Source organism: Oratosquilla oratoria, chromosome 35 (assembly GCF_046742065.1).
Source record: "Oratosquilla oratoria isolate Oo_2021 chromosome 35, ASM4674206v1, whole genome shotgun sequence".
Taxonomy (NCBI): Eukaryota; Metazoa; Arthropoda; class Malacostraca; order Stomatopoda; family Squillidae; genus Oratosquilla; species Oratosquilla oratoria.
This window is the reverse complement of record NC_134811.1, coordinates 39,388,775-39,398,774: the sequence shown is the minus strand read 5'-3', so window position 1 is coordinate 39,398,774 and position 10,000 is coordinate 39,388,775.

Below are 10,000 nucleotides of genomic sequence, written 5' to 3'. Positions count from 1 at the left end.
ATTTCCAACTTTAAATCCCAAATAGGGGACCTGTGTATGTCCGAAATCACATTTGGACAAATTGATGGTAAGGTTTGCTTGGTCTGCTCTATAAAAGAAATTATTTAGGTGTTCAATGTGTTCTGTCCAAGACTGACTAAATATTATCACATCATCTAGATAAGTTTTTACTCCTGGCAATCCTGCAACAAGATTACTTATCATTCTTTGGTAAGTGGCAGGGGCATTTTTAAGCCCAAATGGCATTGCTCTGAATTGGAACAATCCCTCTTCCGTAATGAAAGCGGTAACTTCTCTTGAGCGAGGGTGTACAGGGATTTGATAGTATCCCCTTAACATATCCAACTTGGATACATACTTGGCAGTTCCTAGACTGTCTATGATATCATCTATCCTAGGGATAGGAAAAGCATCGGCCTTAGTATGGGCATTGATTTTCCTGTAGTCAATGCACAGGCGATAAGAATTGTCAGATTTAGGGACAAGAATGCAAGGAGATGCCCAAGGACTACTGGAGGGTTCAATTATTCCCTGTTGAAGCAGAGTGTTTATTTCTGCTTTTATGAACTCCTTCTTTTTTGGATTGACTCTATAAGGGGCTTGTTTGATAGCCCTTGGCGAGTCTAGAATTATTTCGTGTTCTATCAAAGAAGTGAATCTTGGGGAATCTAGAAATAATTTTGGAAAACTTCTTAAGAGGAAAAGAATGTCTTTACCTTGTTTCTCAGATAAGTGTCCTACTTTTATCTGAAGATTTTGTAGTATCTGAGAGTTTTCCAAGGGAATCTCAGGAGGATTAGGCAGGTTATCAGGAGGCTCTTCGGATTCTATTGTGGTAGAGCTGCAAGCTGGAATTGGATCTCGGGAATGATAAGGTTTTAAGGTATTTATGTGACAGAGACGGGAGCTCTTTCTTCTGTCTGGAGTTTTGATTATGTAGTTGAGATCACTGGCTCTGGACAAGACTTCATAGGGTCCTTTGTATTTAGCCTGCAATGGATCTCCTGGTATGGGAAGATAAAGTAACACTTGATCTCCTGGAGAGAAAGTTCTAAGTTTAGAATTTTTATCATACCGACCTTTCATTACTCGTTGAGCATTCGCCAAGTTCTCTCTTGCCAACTTCCAAGCTTCTAACAACTTCTCGGTGACCTGGGACACGTATTTCAAAGAAGGAACAGGTGGTTCTTCTTTCATCCATTGTTCATGAAGTATCTTTAGGGGACCACGGACTTCATGACCGAAGACTAATTCTGACGGGCTGAATCCAAGGCTTTCTTGAATTGTTGTTCGGGTGGCGAACAACAAAAAGGGGAGTCCGTCTTCCCAATTTCGAGTGTTCTCAGCACAGAAGATTCTTAACATTGTCTTGAGCGTTTGGTGAAAGCGCTCTAGAGCACCTTGTGATTGAGGATGATAGGCGGAGGAAGTTACATGATTTATACCTAGTGTTACAAGAGTTTCTCTAAACTTGTTGGAGAGAAAATTACTTCCTTGATCACTTTGAATGTTCTTAGGAAATCCTACCATAGTGAAATATTTCAACATTTCTCTGATTATGTTTTGAGCTTTAATATTTTTCAAAGGAATGGCTTCTGGAAAACGAGTGCTCATACACATGATTGTGAGAATGTACTGATTTCCTTTACTTGAAGGAGGTAAAGGTCCTACACAGTCAATAAGAACTTTTTTAAATGGCTCTTCCATTACAGGAATGGGATGGAGTGGAGCTTCTACAATTTTCTGGTTGGGCTTACCTACAAGTTGACATGTATGACATGTTTTACAATATTGGGCAACATCTTTGACAACCGTGGGCCAATGGAAATGTTGGGTTATGTTGAACAAGGTCTTTCTTACCCCTAAGTGACCTGCTAAGGGAGTATCATGAGCCAATCTTAGAACATTATTCCTGAAACCAAGAGGGAGGACTATTTGATTCCTTACTTGCCATGGCTGGTCAGCGGTTGCGGTGGATGCTCTCCATTTTCGCATTAGGACTCCGTTTTCTATATAGAAACCTCGTGACATATTTTCAACTTCTTCTGGAGATGAAACAATCTCGTACAAATTTTTAAGAGAATGATCTGACTTCTGTTCTTTGATTAATTCTGCTCTAGATAGAGAAACTGGTGAAGAAGAAGATGGGTCAGTTTGGGAGAATAGGGATTCTAAATTATAGGTCTCCTCTTCAGATTTCTTGTACTGAGATCTGGTTACAGCACAAGCGGGAAACAACTGTAAGTTATCTGAAGGTTCTACTGAGGTCTTAGGGTTATTTGTTATTAAGGGAGAAATGACTTTGCTTCCAGCGATGTCATTGGCCAACAATAAGGATATTCCTACTATGGGAAGAGAGTCTACTACTGCTACTTTAACCATTCCGGTTGTTAAATCAGACCGCAAGAAAACATTATGTAATGGACATTTTACAATTCCTCCAACTCCTTCTATCAATATATCATAACCTGTATATGACTCACCCAGATTCTGCAAGACAGAATTTAAAATCAGACTTTGCTTTGCTCCTGTGTCTCGGAGTATGGAAATAGGATATTGTTGTGAACTACTACTATGAGATATAGTTCCTGAAGATACAAATGGTTTGAAACAAGGATCATGATTTGATGAGGGGGGTTCTACATTACTTGACAATACCGGCTTCTTTGGTAGTTTATCCTGAATAGAGGATTTTGAATCGTCTGATTTTATATTACTTACAAGAGTTGGTGTCTTATTGGAGAATGAGGGTGTCAGTCTCTTTCTGCAATTAGAAATGTGATGGCCAACCTGTTTACAATATGAACAAGTTACAGGGGGATTAGTCTTAAACCTTTCCATTCTTTGCCAAGGTTGGTTTGGAGGATATTGATTGAAATCAGACCTGTAACTGAAATGTGATGGGCTAGACTGATTTTCAAAGTGTTTCTTTGGGGACCAAGGATCAGAGTATTTTGTTGAATCTGGAATATGTGACTTTGACTTTTGGGATTCCATTTGTCTTGACTTAGGTTTATGATTTAGTGTGAACTCATCAGCCAATACAGCAGCTTTAGTTAAAGTTTCGGGAACATGATCATCTATAAAAATCCTAAGATCTGTCTCTAAGGTATTCTTAAACTGCTCCAATAAAATCAACTGTTTAAGTCTATCTAAGGTGTCCGTTTCACTAGCCAAACACCACCTATTGAATAACCTCTCTTGTTGAGCCGCATATTCTACGTATGTTAACTGAGGTGTCTTCCTATAATTACGGAATTTCTGTCTATAGGCCTCTGGTATTAGTTCATAAGCTTTTAAAATACAAGCTTTCATATTATCATACTCGCTTTCTGCTTCTGAAAGAGAAGTATAAATTTGCTGAGCCTTACCCTTAAATTGTGTTTGAATGATTAATGGCCAATTTTCTTTAGGGATTTGTAACTGTTGCGCCAATTTTTCCCACTGAAGAAAGAAAATTTCTGGCTCTCCTTCTGAAAATTGGGGTAGAAGTTTTACATACTTGGAAATATCTATATGACCTTCCTGAACTACGGGTTGTCTATCAACAATCCTAGCTTCTACTTCTGCCTTCTTTAATTCTAACTCTGCCAATTTGACTTTAGTTTCGTTCTCTCTTTCTATTTGTTTCACTTTAGCTTCCTCTTCTCTAGCTTTAAATTCTGCCTCGATTTGCATTCGTTTCAATTTAGCTTCCTCCTCAATTTCTACTCTCCTGACCTTTAATTCAATCTCCTTAATCTTAAGTTCGGTTAGTCGTGCCTCTATTTCTAACCTATTTGAAGGAATTTGTATAGCTGTAATCTCTTCTGGAGATAAGATCTCATCTTCGATCAGATTTTCAACGAGTTCCTGAAGTATTTTTTTCTTTCGCAAACTTGTATCAATGTCTACTCCAAAGTGCTTGCCTATTTCTATCAAAGTGTCTTTAGTTTGTTTCTTTAAGAAACTTACCTTGGGATTTTGAACGAATTCTTGAACTATATCATCCATCTCTATAAGAATGTGTTAAATACCTGATCCAATATCCTTGGCAAGGGTCGCCACTTTGTTACGAGCTGCTGGTATGTGAAGAGACGTTACGTATAACGTCTAAGTGCTTAAGAACCAGCTCACTTCTAGAAGCCACTGTAGGACTGAACTATCTGGTCAGGGCCTAGATAATTCGTAAGACTAGAAGTAAAGGTAACAAAGAAGATTCCAGGAAAGGAATATTAAACTAGCGATAAAACTAGTAAACGAAATTATTAATGGAAAATATTTACAGGCAATCAACACAAAAGAGAATGGGCAGTAGGGTCAATGGGACCGTACATGATTATGAGAATATGGAAATTATCGTTCAAATAAGAAACAAGATAAGTATACAATATGGTACTATCTAAGTACAAAGAGATCAGGAACATGCATCAAAATAAGTAATAAGTACAAATATAAGTAAAGTAATGCAATGTATATCAGACACGTAATGTAGGCAAAAAGGGTGATCACTTCACACCAATCGTCTCATGAATCTAAACCTTCTAGTTTTTATCAAGAGATCAATATGTGGGAAATGACAAGGAATGAGCGGTTTCAACCGCTTATATACCATTGGACCGGAAGCGGGATACTTCCGGTTAAGGGTGTGCGAGTGAGTGAAAGGGGGGGGAGGAGGGTAAGTTAACACGTCAACATGGGTAGTTTTAGGACCCTCGACTCGCTTGAACAATCTATTTATTTAGTAACTGTCAAATATGAACATAGTTATGTAATACAAAGGAACACAATTCTATAACATAATTATATATATGACGTAATATCTAATATTACGTTACAATATATATATATATATATATATATATATATTTATATGCCGTCAAAATCTAGAGAATAGCAGGAGGCCAGCATGCAGAAATTGAAACGTGGTACGGATAGAGAGTAGAACCAGAGCTAATACATGACAAGTGTTAGTGACTTAACCGATTGCCCAATCGGTTTTGTCACTAACACTTGTCACGTGGTAGCCCTGGTTCGAGTTCTTGGCCATACCACATTTCAAGTTCTGCATGCTGGCCTCCCCAAGTCTCCGGTTTTTGATGGCTGAGTATTAAAGTGTATTATGGTTGATAAAAATTTATACCTGTTTACCAATTCAATGTTGTACACACACACACACACACACACACACACACATATATATATATATATATATACATATATATATATACATATATATGTATATATATATATATACATATACATTTATATATATATATATACATATATGTATGTGTGTGTATGCGTGTGTGTATACATACATATATACATATACCAAAGTCTTTTTGCCTCTTACACGGGAGGTAGCCAAAAAGAAAAAGGCATAGAAACCACTCCGACCTATTCCATTCCCTACATATTCCACTCCCCTCCACCCTCCTCCCTCCGTCATATCTTGGCACCTCCTTGATGACGGGTTATTCCTGCATCCTGTCCACTGCCTTGGGTCAAAAGCAGTGTCGCAAGACACAGCACATCCACGGCAAGGCCGCTTCATAAAATCGGTGACCCACCTCTCCGTCCCCTCATGCAGAAAAGGAGAAGACGGGAAGAAAGTCCCTTTGGGCGGCGTCAATTTTTTTCTAATACATGCTTCCTCACCCCACATTCCCCACCCACTCCCCCTCATGCATCACAGCATCATCTATACACAGCCCTTCTTCATTCACCCGTATCTTCTGTCCACTCCCGGCCTTCCTCAACAGACCTTCCTCTTTTTTGCAATGCCCCTATCACTCTATCTATCCATCTCATCCTAGGACGCCCCCTCATATTCACTTCTTCCACCTCTGCCTTCCACACCTCTTTTACTAATCTTTCTTCACTCATTCTTTCCATGTGTCCAAATCATTCTAATACTCTTTCATTCCAACTCCCTTTCTATCCCTGTTCTCCTCCTCACCTCCTCATTTCTCACTCTATATAGCCTAGGAACCTCCATCATACTTCTCAGACATTTCATCTCAAATACATTCAAACTCCTTCTCTCTTCGTTTCTTATGTTCCATATTTCTGTCCCGTCCAGTGATCACTCCTTCATACAATCTCCTCTTAGCATCCATCCCCTAATGTCTATTTCTCCCCACACTTTTTAATCCCCCGAGGCATATAAGTGCTTGCCTCAATCTACATTGTATCTCCACCCCCACTCCTTCCTACCACATTCGCACCCAAGTATATAAACCTATCCACTTCCTCCAGTATCTCACCCTTAATGCTCACTTCCAGCCTGCTGTCACTCTCTCCCCTTGTACATCTCATCACCTTGCTTTTGCCCACATTTATCTTCAGCTTCCTTCTTTCACACACCTTCTCAAACTCTGTCACTAACTTCTTCAATCCCTCCTCTGATCCTGCTACAAGCATAGTGTAGTCAGCAAACAACAACTGGCTTATTTCCCACTTTTCTCCAACCACTGAACCACTACCCTTGCATTCACCTCTCGCACCACCCCATCCATGTATAGATTGAACAGCCAGGGTGACATAACACATCCCTGACGAAGTCCCACCTTTACCTCAAACCATTCACTCTCTCCATTTCTAATCCTAACACAAACTCTGCTACTCTCGTAAAAACTATTGACTGCTCTTAACGACTTTCCTTCTATCCCATATAGCTGCAGTACCTCCAACAGTGCCTCCCTGTCTACCCTGTCGTAAGCCTTTTTCAGATCCATAAAAGCCCAAAAAACATCATTACCCTTTTCTATAGTCTTACCACAAAAATCTGATCTATACAACCCCTACCTGTCCTAAACCCACACTGTTCTTCACCAATTACTTCCTCTGTTTCTCTCCTAATCATCTCAATCAAGACCCTCCCATAAGCCTTCCCAACTACACTCAACAAGCTGATCCCTCTGAAACTACTACACTCACACTTGTCCCCCTTTCCCTTGTAAAGCGGAACTATATAGGTACTCCTCCAGTCCTTCGGCAATCTACCCTCTCTTAAACAAACATTAAATAACCTCACCAGCCAGTCCACTATAACTGTACCTCCTTTCTTCGGACACTCTGCATGGCATCCATCCAACCCAGGTGCCTTACCTGCTCTCATCGTCTTAGCAGCTGCTTTCACTTCATCTTTCCCTATTTCTCCTCCATATTCCTCACTCATCACTCTCATTTTCTTAGCGCTTCCCACTGCAACTACCTTTCCCTCACTATCCTCCTTCACATTTAGCAACTCCCTAAAATGCTCTGCCCACCTTCCTCTCACTGCCTTCTCTTCCATTATTATCCCTCCATCTGCACCTTTTACCTTTTCTTCTCTACTTGATTCGCCTCTTCTTCCTCTTTTGATTTCTTTCCAAAACATCTTTTTATTGCTTTCAAAAATTTCTGTCATACACTTACTCCATTTCACATCTGCTCTCCGCTTTGCGTCCTTTATCTTATGCTTAACTTCCCTTCTCTTTACTTTGTACCTCTCATACGATTCCCTCGTCCTAATTTGTAGCCAATATATGAATGCCTGTTTCTTCTCTTCCACACCATTCTTTGATTCCTCATCCCACCACTCACGACCCTTCCTTCTATTTCCTCCCGCCCTTCTTGTTCCACACACTATCTTTGCATACCTTATGACTCCCTCCTTGAACCATCCCCATTTCTCCTCCACTTCTAGTTCTACGCTATCTTTCACTCCCTCCCACTCCTCTCTCAGCTTCTTCTTATACTCCTTCTCCTTTTCTTTCTCATTTAAGCAGTTCAATTTAAGTAACTCCCCACCTTCTGCCCTTTTCCTCTTTCTCCACCTATTCTCCACTCTCAATTTACCTGCCACCAGAAAATGATCTGATATTCCCCCACTCTCTACCCTTAGAACATTTACATCCTTAACTCTTCCTACCATACTCCTGGTCACCACTATATAGTCCATTAACGCTCTATCTACCACCCTTCCATCCACCACCCTCTCTCATGCGTACTTATGCTTGACTTTCTTCCTAAACACTGTATTTGTTATCATCAACTCTCTTTCAAGACACATCTCCACCATCAATTCTCCAATACAATTTTTACCTGGAATCCGCACTGAGATTCTGGTAAGACCTCCACAGCTAGCTTTAGGAGTCTGTCGAGGAGGACGCGGGCAAAGATTTTCCCGACGGTGCTAAGGAGGGAAATGCCGCGGTAATTACCGCAGCTCATACGGTCCCCTTTTTTTAAAATGGTGATAATGTTGGCTTTCTTGAGGTCCCCTGGGACGGTTTCAGACTCCCAGATCCGTAGAAGCAGGTTCATCAGATGAGTCTTTACTTCCTGCCCGCCGTGGGTGAGAAGCTCGACCAGAATATTGTCGGGCCCGGGGGTCTTGCCGGGCTTCATGAGCTTGATTGCTCAAATGAGGTCCTGAAAGGTGGGAGGTTCGGACATCCACTCCTGGATAGGGTGTTGGGCGATCCTGCGGAGTAGGTCTTCTGGGGTGGTAGAAGGTCGTTCAGGAGGCCCTCGAAGTGAGTTTTCCATCTACGGAGGATATCTTGGGAATCATTCAGGACAGTAATGCCATCTTCATTCATTAGCCGTCTTATAGATGACTTGGTAGGGCCGAAAATCTTCTTTGTTGCAGCATAGAAGTGGTACATGTCCTTTTGATCAAAGAAGTTCTGTATTTCGCTAGCTTTCTCTTGCCACCAAGTGTTCTGTATTTCACGGAGCCTTTTTTGATAGGTCTTGGTGGCATCGCGGTGCTTCCTTTTATTTTCCTGAGAGGGATGGTTATCTTGGGCCAGACGTGTTTTTCTTTTCTTGTTGATGAGCTGAGAGATGGCGGCGTCGTTTTCTGAGAACCAATCTTGGCTTTTTCTTTTGGTGAAGCCAAGGGTTTCCTCAGCCGCATTCGTCACGGCATCGCAAAGGGTGGTCTAGTGCTCCTCGGTAGTGTCTGGCTGAGGAAAACTACGTAGATTGCAGTGAACAGCTTCCTGAAAGTTCCTGGCTGCCTCCGGGTGTTGGAGTTTGGCGCAGTTGAAGCGTGGGTGTGGTTTGTTTGTGGTGGGCCGTCTCGGAGGTCACCTGACCATGATGTCCAGGCCGGAAATCAGCAGACGATGATCCGTCCAGCAATTGTCCGCACCGGGCATGGATCGTGTGATGCGAACGTCACAAATTAGCTATTAGTATTAACATTGATAGCAATTAAAAAAAAAAAGACTGGTAAGCATCTTCAACATGTGTATTCTATTTGCTTACATTGTTCTTCATTCTTATTGGAGGATGAGGCTAAATCTTGTCTTCCTTAGTACGAAAATCAAGAATTTATTAAGTTCACTTGGAATCCACTGTGCTCCAGGGAACACATTCCCCATCTCCTCGGAGATACCTCAACGTGGTGTGGAGGTAAACCCAGGTTTGAGGGACGCAGCGATAAAAACGTTCTTTCGATCCCTGGGGCCAATGGACGCACGTGAAGACCCCAACGGCAGGCAGCAATTTCGCAGCCTGGCGGAAGAGGGCAGCGCCAGTCGGGCTGGCGCTACTCAAAGGCGAACCTTAATAGACCAAGATACCGGCAGCTCGATACAACTAGCAGCGTGAAAAACGCCTGTCTCATCTCCTCAGAGAGCCGCGGAGGACACCCTGCTGGCCAAGTGTGTGGCCTTCATTGACGCGAGATGCTGTGCACCTTAAACAAATTCCCTAGGGAATGGCTTCGTACCCTCTCCCTCCTTTGAACTCAGATATATATATATATATATATATATATATATATATATATATATATCAATATGCATATATATACATATATACATACATACATACATACATATATATGTATATATATATATATATATATATATATATGTGTGTGTGTGTGTGTGTGTGTGTGTGTGTGTGTGTGTGTGTGTGTGTGTGTGTGTGTGTGTGTGTGTGTGTGTGTGTGTGTGTGTGTGTGTGTGTGTGTGTGTGTGTGTGTGTGTGTGTGTGTGTGTGTGTGTGTGTGTGTGTG